The sequence below is a fragment of the Oncorhynchus kisutch genome, linkage group LG18 (assembly GCF_002021735.2).
Source record: "Oncorhynchus kisutch isolate 150728-3 linkage group LG18, Okis_V2, whole genome shotgun sequence".
Classification (NCBI taxonomy): Eukaryota; Metazoa; Chordata; class Actinopteri; order Salmoniformes; family Salmonidae; genus Oncorhynchus; species Oncorhynchus kisutch.
The window spans coordinates 38,250,880-38,263,295 of record NC_034191.2 but is presented as its reverse complement, the minus strand read 5'-3'; the positions used below and the strand labels follow the sequence as shown (position 1 = coordinate 38,263,295).

The following is a 12,416-nucleotide window of genomic DNA, read 5'->3' as shown; positions in this document are numbered from 1 at the left end:
ACAACTTGATGTTAGATGGTTCCTCACCATGAAAGAAGTCTATGGAGCAAGACAAAATTCATCCATGGTTAGGTATTCTTTATTAAACAACCACTACAAACTTTAGCTAACTTTAGGCACCACTAGATAGCAACCACAAATTAATAGGGGCATGTATGATTTTCCAAATAACATCAGACAAAATAGGCAGTTAATTTAATTTGATTTGTCCATAAAATGCACAATTGCACACATGCTTAGAGCACTGGGCCAGTAACCGAAAGGTTGCTGGATCGAATCCCCGAGCTGAGAAGGTAAAAATCTGTTGTTCTGCCCCTGAGCAAGGCAGTTAGTTAACCCACTGTTCCATGAAGACGTGGATGTCGATTAAGGCAGCCCCCCGCACCTCTCTGATTCGGAAGACACATTTCAGTGGAAGGCATTCAGTTGTACAACTGTCTAGGTATCCCCCTTTCCCTATCACTCCCATTGATGTTTATAAAGCAGTGGCTAATGTTAGCTTAAGTTTGTAGTGGATGTTTAGAGAAAGTCGAACCAGAGTTAGGATGAACATGAAAAGGGATCTCAGTAAAAAACGAGCCATACAATCGTGTCTGGACACGCCATCCGCAACTTGAAATGTATTGGTGAATGAGTCCTTAACTAATTCAATATTCTCTTATTCTGATAGAAGCAGCCAATGATCGTTGTCCCCACCTCCCAGCATCTCAAAATGAAATACTATAGACACATGATTAGTATTGACTTAGAAGTACTCACACGTTGCAGAATTGGTAAACCTCAAAATGCCTCTGAGAGTCCACACACATAATAGAAAATATTGGCTTCCCATTGTGTGGTGAACCAAAGCTAATTAACTTCAGAATAATTGCGATACTCCTTCTGGAATGAGGATTTATGGAGTGCTCTGCCAATTGATTACTGACAACAACCAAAAGTATTCCCGTCATCAAGAGAAAAACAAACACCATATACGACGACACAGAATACACAGTGACAAATTTAATGAAGACGTATGACAACTAATATTTGACAACAGGGTCGGTCCCGGTCTGTCATTTACATAAGCTTCCATATTAATAGGCTGTTAGTCGGCATACTGATTGAAGGAAGGTCGACTCCTGTCCGACTTTACAGAGCCTGAGAATAAACAGCAGGAGAGCGGAGAACAAGTTCAGCCAGGAGATGTTGAAGGTGAACGAAGAAAGGTGCTGGTGCAGGGGCTGGTAATCATGGCAGAGCAGCTGAGGGACACGACAGTCTCCAGAGTAAACCTGTTGACAAGTGCCATCCCCAATTACAGTCCCCATACACAGCCTGCTAATTAACGCTAGCGCGCGTCTGTGTGTGGATCCCAGAGAGGCTGATATGTGGGCCAGCCACCTCAGGGGACACTGACATGAGTATCGTTTTTCATACATTCACATATGTATGCGGCTGCGTGGAAACACACACACATTAACACTTTTGTACTCTCAGTATCTCCCATAATTGAACAACCTATACATACACAAACATCCTTTCAGATCTATGCCTTCTCTCATGTACACTGCCATGACCCAAACACATGGATGCTCACACAATCTCCCCTGTACTCACTGGCAAACACAAAAAAGCCCCAAACATCTGTCACTCTGGGATCTATCCCCATCGGTTAGCCTTGACACTTTTGTTTACTGAGAGGAGACCTCAAACAAACCTGTCAGGATCCCAGGGAGGATATTAAGGGCTATCTGTCTTAACCAGGAGTCTTCCAGGAGAGAGACAGGCAATTAGTACTTCGGACGGTGCCCAGGCATGACTGTTGACACGGGCAGAAGAGACATGCTCAGCGGTGGCGGGTGCCATTCCCTCTGTGTGTGGTCAAAGCGGGCACGTTTCAGAAAATCACAATGGGCGCTTGATGTTCCCAATGACACGGCCTGCCTGCATCAATAAGGGTGACTGTGATAAACACACAGCTAGCATCAACACAAAGAATCAACCTTGTCATTGACAGGAGCATGTGTTTACATCCTTACGAACTCAAACACATGCTGTATGTGGATGCACACACACACCCCTACACACACACACACACACACACACACACACACAAATGCACCTACACACACACACACACATTGCAAATTGTCTGGGTAGCCATTTGATTAGATGTTCAGGAGTATTATGGCTTGGGGGTATAAGCTGTTTAGAAGCCTCTTGGACCTAAACTTGGCGCTCCGGTTCCACTTGGCGTGCGGTAGCAGAGAGAACAGTCTATGACTTGGGTGGCTGGAGTCTTTTACAATTTTTAGGTCCTTCATCTGACACCGCCTGGTATAGAGGTCCTGGATGGCAGGAAACTTGGCCCCAGTGATGTACTGGGCCATACGCACTACCCTCGGTAGTGCCTTGTGGTCGGAGGCCGAACAGTTGCCATACCAGGCAGTGATGCAACCAGTGCTCTCGATAGCGCAGCTGTAGAACATTTTGAGGATTTGAGGACCCATGCCAAATCTTTTCAGTCTCCTGAGGGGGAATAGGTTTTGTCCTGTCCTCTCCACACTGTCTTGGTGTGCATGGACCATGTTAGTTTGTTGGTGATGTGGACACCAAGGAACTTGAAGCTCTCAACCTGCTCCACTACAGCCCCGTACAGCCCCGTTGATGAGTGCTCGGTCCTCTTTTTCCTGTAGTCTACAATCATCTCCTTTGTCTTGATCACGTTGAGGGAGAGGTTGTTGTCCAAGCACCACATGGCCAGGTCTCTGACCTCCTTCCTATAGGCTGTCTCATCGTTGTCGGTGATCAGGCCTACCACTGTTGTGTCATCGGCTAACTTAATGATAGTGTTGGAGTCGTGCCTGGCCGTGCAGTCATGAGTGAACAGGGAGTAGAGGAGGGGACTGAGCATGCACCCCTGAGGGACCCCTGTGTTGAAGATCAGCGTGACAGATGTGTTGTCACCTACCCTTACCACCTGGGGGCGGCCCATTAGGAAGTCCAGGATCCAGGTGTTTTGTCCCAGGGTCCTTAACTTACTGATGAGCTTTGAGGGCACTATCAATCAATCAAATTTATTTATAAAGCCCTTCTTACATCAGCTGATGTCACAAAGGTCTGTACAGAAACACCTAAACGCCTAAAACCACAAACAGCAAGCAATGCAGGTGTAGAAGCACGGTGGCTAGGAAAAACTCCCTAGAAAGGCCAGAACCTAGGAAGACACCTAGAGAGAAACCAGGCTATGAGGGGTGGCCAGTCCTCTTCTGGTTGTGCCAGGTGGAGATTATAAAAGAACATGGCGAAGATGTTCAGATGTTCATAGATGACCAGCAGGGTCAAATAATAATAATCACAGTGGTTGTCGAGGGTGCAACAGGTCAGCAACTCAGAAGTAAATGTCAGTTGGCTTTTCATAGCCAATCATTCAGAGTATCTCTACCGCTCCTGCTGTCTCTAGAGAGTTGAAAACAGCAGGTCTGGGACAGGTAGCACTATGGTGTTGAACGCTGAGCTGTAGTCAATGAATAGCATTCTCACATAGGTGTTCCTTTTGTCCAGGTGGGAAAGGGCAGTGTGGAGTGCGATAGAGATTGCATCATCTGTGGATCTGTTTGGGAAGTATGCAAATTGGAGTGGATCTACGGTTTCTGGGATAATGGTGTTAATGTGAGCCATGCCCAGCCTTTCAAAGCACTTCATGGCTACAGACCTGAGTCCGACGGGTTGGTAGTCATTTCGGCCTGCTACCTTAGTGTTCTTGGACACAGGGACTATGGTGGTCTGCGTAAAACATGTTGATATTATAGACTTGGACAGGGACAGGTTGAAAATGTCAATGAAGACACTTGCCAGTTGGTCAGCGCATGATCAGAGTACACGTCCTGGTAATCAGCCCTGCGGCCTTGTGAATGTTGACCTGTTTAAAGGTCTTACTCACATCGGCTGTGGAGAGAGTGATTATACAGTCTTCCGGAAAAGCTGGTGCTCTCATGCATGTTTCAGTATTATTTGCCTCGAAGCGAGCATAGAATTATTTAGCTCGTCCGCTAGGCTCGTGTCACTGGGCAGCTCTCGATTGTGCTTCTCTTTATAGTCTGTAATGGTTTTGTAGTCTGCAAGCCCTGCAACATCCGACGAGCGTCAGAGCCGGTGTAGTATGATTCAATCTTAGTCTTGTATTGACACTTTGCCTGTTTGATAGTTCAGGGCATAGCGGGATTTCTTATAAGCTTCCGCGTTAGAGTCCCAAGCCTTGAAAGCGGCAGCTCTTCCCTGTAGCTCAGTGTGGATGTTGCCTGTAATCCATGGCTTCTGGTTGGGGTATGTGCATAGTTACTGTGGGGACGACGTCATCGATGCACTTATTGATGAAACCAATGACTGATGTGGTGTACTCCTCAATGCCATTGGAGGAATCCCAGAACTAATTCCAGTCTGTGCTGGCAAAACAGTCCTATAGCTTAGCATTTGCTTCATCTGACCACTTTTTATTGATCGAGTCACTGGTGCTTCCTGCTTTAATTTTTGCTTGTAAGCTGGAATCAGGAGGATAGAATTATGGTCAGATTTGCCAAATGGAGGGCAAGGGAGAGCTTTGTATGCGTCTCTGTGTGTGGAGTAAAGGTGGTCCAGAGTTTTTTTCCCTCTGGTTGCACATTTGAATATGCTCATATAAATTTGGCAAGACTGATTTAAGTTTCAGTTAAAGTCCCCGGTCACTTGGAGCGCCGCCTCTGGGTGAGCGTTTTCCTGTTTGCTTATTGCGGATAACAGCTCATTGAGTGTGGTCTTAGTGCCAGCCTCAGTCTGTGGTGGTATGTAGACAGCTACGGAAAATACAGATTAAACCTCTCAAGGTAGGTAGTGTGGTCTACAGCTTATCATGAGATACTCTACCTCAGGCGAGCTTAACCTCAAGACTTCCTTAGATATCGTGCACCAGCTGTTATTTACAAAAATACATATACCGCCGTCCTTTGTCTTACAAGATGCCGCTGTTCCATCCTGCCGATACAGCGTATAACAAGGCAGCTGTATGTTGATAATGTTGTCGTTCAGCCACGATCCGTGAAGCATAAGATATTACAGTTTTGAATGTTCTGTTGGTAGTTTAGTCTTCTGCATAGGTCATCGATTACATTTTTCACAGATTGCACGTTTGCTAGCAGAATGGAAGGCAGTGGGTGTTTATTCAATCGCCTACAAATTCTCAGAAGGCTGCCCGCCCTCCGGCCCCTTTTTCTACACCGTATCTTCAGGAAAATGATGGGGATCTAGGCCTGTTCCCCGGAAAGAAGTATGTCATTCACGTCAGGCTCGTCAGACTCGTTAAAGGAAAAAAAATATTCTGCCAGATCGTGGTGAGTAATCTCAGTTCTGATGTCCAGAAGTTATTTTCAGTCATAAGAGATTGTAGTAGCAACATTATGTACAAAATAAGTTACAAACAACGCAAAGAAATGAACAAAAAAACAATCGGATAGGAACACGTAAAACGTCAACTTTCTTCTCCAGCGCCATCTTAACATTACCCTGCTCGTGATTATTCAGTTTGTCTCCTCAACGAGGTGAAATTAAAAGCAGTAACGCGTTGGCTCGGGAGGCCCCTATATATTTACTTATTATATTTTTTTATATTTTTTATTATTAACCCTTTGATGCGTACAATCACATACTGGTGCACCTTGTGCTGGGGACAATAAATGGCCACTCTTAAATATGCAGTTTTGTCACACAACACAATGCCATAGATGTCTCACATTTTGAGGGAGCATACAATTGGCATGCTGGCTCCAGGAATGACCACCAGAGCTGTTGCCAGAGAATTTAATGTTCATTTCTCTACCATAAGCCACCTAGAGAATTTGGCAGTACATCCAACTGACCTCACAACCGCAGACCACGTGTATGACATCGTGGGAACGAGCGGTTTGCAATTGTATTTGTGACCTGTTTCAGGAAACTATGCATATGTCGCGGGTCACTACTTCACAGGAGAGCCGTTTGAACGTAATTTATTATTTTTAACAAAATGCGTATTTTGGCAGAAATGCCTTCACAAACATGTTTACTTTCATGTGCTTGAACAACAAACTTGTATGCCATCTGTAAATATGAATAGAATTGTTAAATTACGAGCCTAGTTGGTTTAGCCATAGAAAAAGAGGGGGGAACCTTCCCGCTACCCATGATTGGCTGGGATCATGAGTTGGCTGGATATTCCCGAGAGTTGAGTTTGTATTGGTCTACCATATAGCACACCTCTGTCTATTTGAGCTGGTCAGTATGTCTAGGTAATGCTGTCTAACACTGCTTTAAAAAAAATGTATTGTGTAGTAAAACTTCATAAGTGTTGCTTTCCACTTTCTGGATTGATTTTGTGTGTGATAGCTAAGGAGATGGAGACAACACCTGTCTCCGGTTTACATCTTCAAACTAAGGGCAATCATGGCATCCGACAGGAGACGCACACGTCCATCCATGAACGATGTATACAGGTAAGATAGTCTAGCTAGCTACATTTTCAGATATTACACGTTTCTAATTTTGACACGAAGTGGTTTCATTTCAAGTTAAAGTGTACTGTTAGGTAGCTAGCTAACATTAGCTGGCTGGCTCCCTACCTAACATTGCGTGTTTGATCTTATTATTCGTATCTCAGAGATTTGCTTGGCTAGCTATTGCCTAATGTTACCTAGATAACATTGAACCTGGTTGGTTAGCTAGCTACATGTCTTAACAAAAGTCTTCACTATGCAGGTAACCATTTCGATTTCGTGTGCATTCGTAAATTCTGTCTGGCCATCTACTCCGATTTCAGAGCACTCGAGTCTAAGTGTGCCAGAGCGCAGAATAACTGATGAATTTCCGAATACCCGACACCTGTTGAATATGGCCAGTGTCAGTAAAAAAAAAAGCGTAATTCAATTGTTGCCACCAGCACAGTTAGTCACCAACACTCTGGATGACATGAAAACAGCCTAACCATGGGTATGGGTGTTTTCTCATTTGTGTCTGGAAGTAGCTAGCCAATGTTAGACAGTTAGCTTTGGTACTTGACTGCCGTTGTGAGGTCAGAACGTTTGGATCAACCCTACTCATCGGCCAGAGCGCGCTCTGAGAGCGAAATTGACAATCTGACAGCACAGTCACACTCACCAATGCTCAGGATAACATAACAGCCTAAACATTCAAAGTGAGTTTTCAAGTTTGTCAACTTTCAAAGCAGAATTACTTTCCCATTGTCCCTCTGCTGTAGTGTATGATTTTCCATTTTGTAGCTCTGAGTCTCTACTTTCATCCCATGTAAAAAAAAAAAAAGTTATTCTACATAACACCGATTTGAGCCGGTCAGTCACATTTTATTGATGACAATTTGAATGCCCAAAAATACTGTGACGAGATCCTGAGGCCCATTGTGAGTTTTTTTTAAAGGTATCTGTGACCAACAGATACATATCTGCAAATAAAATGATATCACCTCACAGATAATCACCCAAATACAGGCCTACTGCCTAGTGTAGCTGTAATGCGAATTGGGGGGGGGGGGGCAAACACAGGAGATTCAAAATAAAACCCCTGAAATGGGGATCTTAGCTAGCAGCCCAGAGTAACCATAGTTATAATCTAAGTCAGTCCTGACAGAAAAACGTAACTCTTGGCAGACACTGATAGTCATTGAGTATAGATATAATGTCCGATTTCAATAGGAAACGCCTCACTGATGAGGAGATGCGAGAAATATTAAGTCATTCTGATGAACAATCTGTGTATGAGAGTGAGTCGGATCAATCAGATAGTCCTGAGGAATATCTGCCCCCCAACCTTCTGGACTATGAGCTTGAGGAATATGGTGCCCACCCCAACCTCACAGGCAATGAAGATCCCTGTCAATCTTGTAGGCTGTGAGGGAGAAGAGTTTGAAGATGAAGAGGATGGTCCCAGTTGCTGGAGATCCTGTCACTTCACACACCATCAGAGATAGACTTCAATTACAGCCTGTCTGGTATACAAAGCCCCCTGCCTGTTTTAAACTTTCCTTGATAAAGAATTGATGGAGAGTGTGGTGTAGGAAACTAACAGGTATGTCCATTATCATATTTCAGAAAAATCCAAGGCTCTCTTCAAATGTATCAAAATTCAGAATGCCTTAAGCCTACTAAATATGCATATTTGTTTGCAGGTATTCTCTTGAAATGAAAGAAAAGACTGCCCCTGGTGTAAAAGGGAAGCTCTCAAAATGGGTGAACACATACCATCGGTGAAATGTGTACCTTCCTTGTGAAGAAGGGCTCTGTGAGGGACTACTGGTCCACTGACCCAATGCTGCAGACCCTTTTTCCCCCCAACCTTTTTTCTCCCAGGACGGCTTCCTTGTCTTGTTGAGAGCGCTCCACTTTGTGAACAACGCCACTGCCAACAGAATTCGGTAATGTCCTGGGCATCTTCACCAGGGCATTTGGAAGAGTGTTTGTTTCTCACAAGGACTGATGAGTCTCTCATGGCTTGGAAAGGAAGGCTTGTAATTCCGCCAATACATCCCATCAATGCGCCACAGATTTGGAGTCAGGTTCTTTTGTTTTATGTGACTGTCTGACAGGATATGTACAGGACCTGATCATATACACAGGCGCCACCACAGATATAAGGCTTTTTGAGGGTCTTGGCATATCTGGATCAGTGGTGATCCCCATTCTGCAGGCTTACCTCAGAAAGGGGCACACTGTGTTTGTGGACAGCTGGTACAGTAGCCCTACCCTTTTCCAGAACCTTATGAGGGAGAACACAGGGGCCCATGGCACAGTGAGATCAAATAGGAAGGGGATGCCAATATTCAAAAACAAAATGAGCAAGGGGGAGGTGGAGTTCCAAACAAACAGGGAGGTAATGGCAGTAAAATGGCACGACAAACCCATGTTCTGTCCACTGTGCACACCTCCAAAATATCGGACACAGGAAATCTGGACTATGTCACCAGAGAGAGGAAAATGAAGAGAGACTGTGTCTTGGAGCACAACAAGACGATGGGAGCAGTTGACAAAGTGCACATGCAGAACCATTTTGTTGAGTGTGCCAGAAAGTCCCTTAAAAGGTACAAGATATATAGCTCTCCTTAATGACCACATTGTCCACCGGCAGGTCACAGGACAGGTGATCTTGTCCCAGCAATACAGGATAAATCTGATGCGGCAGGCTCCTTGAGGACCACCACACTCCTCATTGTCCGTCTGCTGGGGGCCGGCCTGCCTCGTACAAACCTCTAAGCCTCACTGGACTCCACTTTCCAAGTGATGTCCCTCAGACCACCCTGCAAGGAAAAAGCACAAGGAGCTATTGCAAGGTCTGTCTACAATCTACCCGAGGACAGAAACAAAGGCAATTGACCAAGTACACCATGTGACACAGCCTTGTCTGCAGTTCCTTACTTTGGTGAGTATCACACTCTGAAGCACTACTAAATTGAAAGTAGGCTTATAGTGGCTGATACATTCGTTGCTTTATGCTGATACTTCAAAAATATATAATTGTAAAGTGTATTGAAATGTATGACTTGAGGTGTTTGATGGGGGTGATTGGGGAAATGTTCTCCCCAAAACATATATGTAACACATGCTTGCCTGAAATTAAATACTTTGTTTGACTCCTGCATTCTATTTCTGAAATTAAACAGAACAAGAAAAGTATGTAATCAACAATTGTATTGAAATGTATGACTTGATGTGTTTTTCTTTATTTTAAAAAAACCTTTATTTAACTAGGCAAGTCAGTTAAGAACAAATTCTTATTTTCAATGATGGCCTAGGACCAGTGGGTTAACTGCTTGTTCAGGGGTAGAACGACAGATTTGAACCTTGTCAGCTCGGGGATTTGAACTTGTCCACCGCTCTAACCACTAGGCTACCCTGCCTCACCCACTGATGCATAGTGGGCGAGGCAGGATTGGAGAAATGTTCTTTTAAAAAAATGTACAAAAAAGATGGAAATGTTACATATGTTTATTTACTTTGTTTCACTCCTGGGCTCCATTTCTGAAATAAAACAGAACAAGAAAAGTATGTGATCAATTTTTGTTTATTCCTTGATTTGTAATGCATTGTTGCAATTCTGTTTTATCATTTGGCCATTTGGCAAAATGGTTGTTGGCTAGGGAAAAAATTATCTGATTATTTCAACCTTTAACCTAATCTGTAGACTACTTTAGACGGAAAAGCACGAATTGAGTTGTTACAGTACACTGACTTTTCATAGGAATATACGGTATGGTTAGTAATACTTAAAGTTTATACAAATATAATCTCGTTTTGGAAGGAGAGCGATAGCTGGTCCACCCATGTAACATTCAGCCCGTAGATGGCGCCAAAGCATAAACCTAGATAATCCTGTCTAGCTCCATAGTTTACGATATCCCATAATATCTACAACCTCGTTTCACTCATGCCACGGTCTCTGCATACAATATAGCTGATTACACCCACACACCATTCAATCTGATCGCCTGCACAAACTACCTCACTTTTGTTGCTCACATGACTTTGTCCACCACGCTGTACTCATTATCCTCCGCCTCGACCAGGCTAAAACCTATCCATGCCATAATATATCTTCCTCGCTTGGTGACGAGGCAGGCAACTTTAGGCTACATGTCCAGTGGTGATAATATGTTAACACGGTGATTAAATGTAGCCACCTCTGTAGCCATGTTTTTCCAGGGGAGAATAAATTAAGTTAATTTTTAAAAATGAAGAAAAAGTATTTACGATGCCAACCTTAGCCATGGTCGGCAAATGTAATATATGCTCATACCCCGCTCCCACTCTTTGTATGTCACTATTGTATCAAATACACCAGATTTAGTGCCTCAGGTTTCCTGCCCTATCGCACACGCACAACCCCTCAGACTGACTAATATGAAAGCCACCTTCAGATAATAATAATTATACAATTATCAATAATACTATAGAATCTCACTGCTACTACTATGGGAAGAATGTTTTATAAAGCCTCATATGAAGCAGACATTGCGGTACTGAAACAATGAGGGGTGTAGAGAATAGCATAAAAAAATGCAACAATCAAAATCTAGAACAGCAGCATAGAATTATGGTACCACGTGCAAAAAGAACTCAAGCTGTAAGGGCCTTTATTCATATTTAGAACATGCGTGTCAAAAGGTTAATAAATTACTAAAAATGTCTACAAACCTGTTTTTGCTTTGTCATTATGGGATATTGTGTGTAGATTGATGAGAATTTGTTTTTTTATACATTTTAGAATAAGGCTGTAACGCAATCAAATATGGAAAAGTCAAGGGGTCTGAATACTTTCCGAAGGCACTGTATGTGACCGACAGTCTCAATTCGGTCTTATGTAGCAAAATTTGACATCGTGTTTTTTTTTTTACATTGGATAGAAGTAGAGACTCTTACCTAGAAATGATATATCATACACTGTAGTTGAAGAACAATGGGAAAGTAATTCTGCTTTGAAAGTTGATAAACTTATAACCCCACTTTTGAGAAAATGGCCATTGAATGTTTTGGAACAGCTACTGGAGAGCTCTTCTTTACACCCATTCAGCATCATTCACATCCTCTTAAGCCTTAGCCCCACCCATCTCTTTAAGGATCGACATGTGATGCCATGTGGTAAACACACACTATATCAACTAAAAGTTTATTTGTCACACGCACAGGATACAGAAGGTGTAAACGGTACAGTGAAGTGGTTACTTGCATAGTAGCAATATCAAAAACAGAAAGTGTCCAGGTAGAAATATTTTGTCATTGTTAGTTACCCGATTGATGGGTCATGTGAAGGAAATACTATAACCACCCCCAGCCACATCTAGCTGAGTGGATGGGTCAATATTGACATGTACACATGCTCATGAAATACAATAGATTGCCGTAATCACCCCCAGACACACCTGGCTAATTTGATGGGTATTGTAATAATCTGGTCGAAGTGAAGTCTTTTTTGTTTTGACATGCAGATAGCCAGGTAGCTAGCTAGCTAATCAATGAACCGGGATAATCCCAACTCATACTACTACCAATACAAACATTGTCATAACTGTTGTATGAATCTGCAGGTAGCTAAAGCTAACAAACTAGGTTAAATGTTAGCTAGCTAACATTAGGCTACAACTAGCAATGCAAATGATAGATCATACACGTAACATTAGCTAGCAAGCTAACATTTGCTAGCTAACTAACAGTATGCTTTAACTTGCAATAAAAGTGACTTTCTGACATAATTAGAAACTTATATCTGAAAAAATCTAAACACAACATGCAACAATTTAATGGATTTTAGTTACAGTTCATATGATTATTATTCAGTATTTTATATTTAGCCAGGTAGGCAAGTTGAGAACAAGTTCTCATTTACAACTGCGACCTGGCCAAGAATAAAGCAAGCAGTTAGAC

At 42.9% G+C, this 12,416-nt stretch overlaps 1 protein-coding gene and 1 long non-coding RNA gene across 3 annotated transcripts in view; both read left to right on the top strand.

Annotated features, from left to right (window-relative positions):
* LOC109909368 (limbic system-associated membrane protein) overlaps window positions 1-12,416 on the top strand; it is a 1,000,013-nt gene that overhangs the window by 222,753 nt on the left and 764,844 nt on the right. The window lies entirely within an intron of this gene.
* LOC116354762 (uncharacterized) lies at window positions 6,187-10,040 on the top strand. Of its 2 annotated transcripts, none has more exons than XR_004203980.1 (4): window positions 6,187-6,267; window positions 6,379-6,485; window positions 7,890-8,070; window positions 8,171-10,040. It is a non-coding gene; the product is annotated as an uncharacterized LOC116354762 (long non-coding RNA). The 2 variants fall into 2 exon arrangements; XR_004203979.1 differs by having other exon boundaries at window positions 7,862-8,070; window positions 8,171-9,807.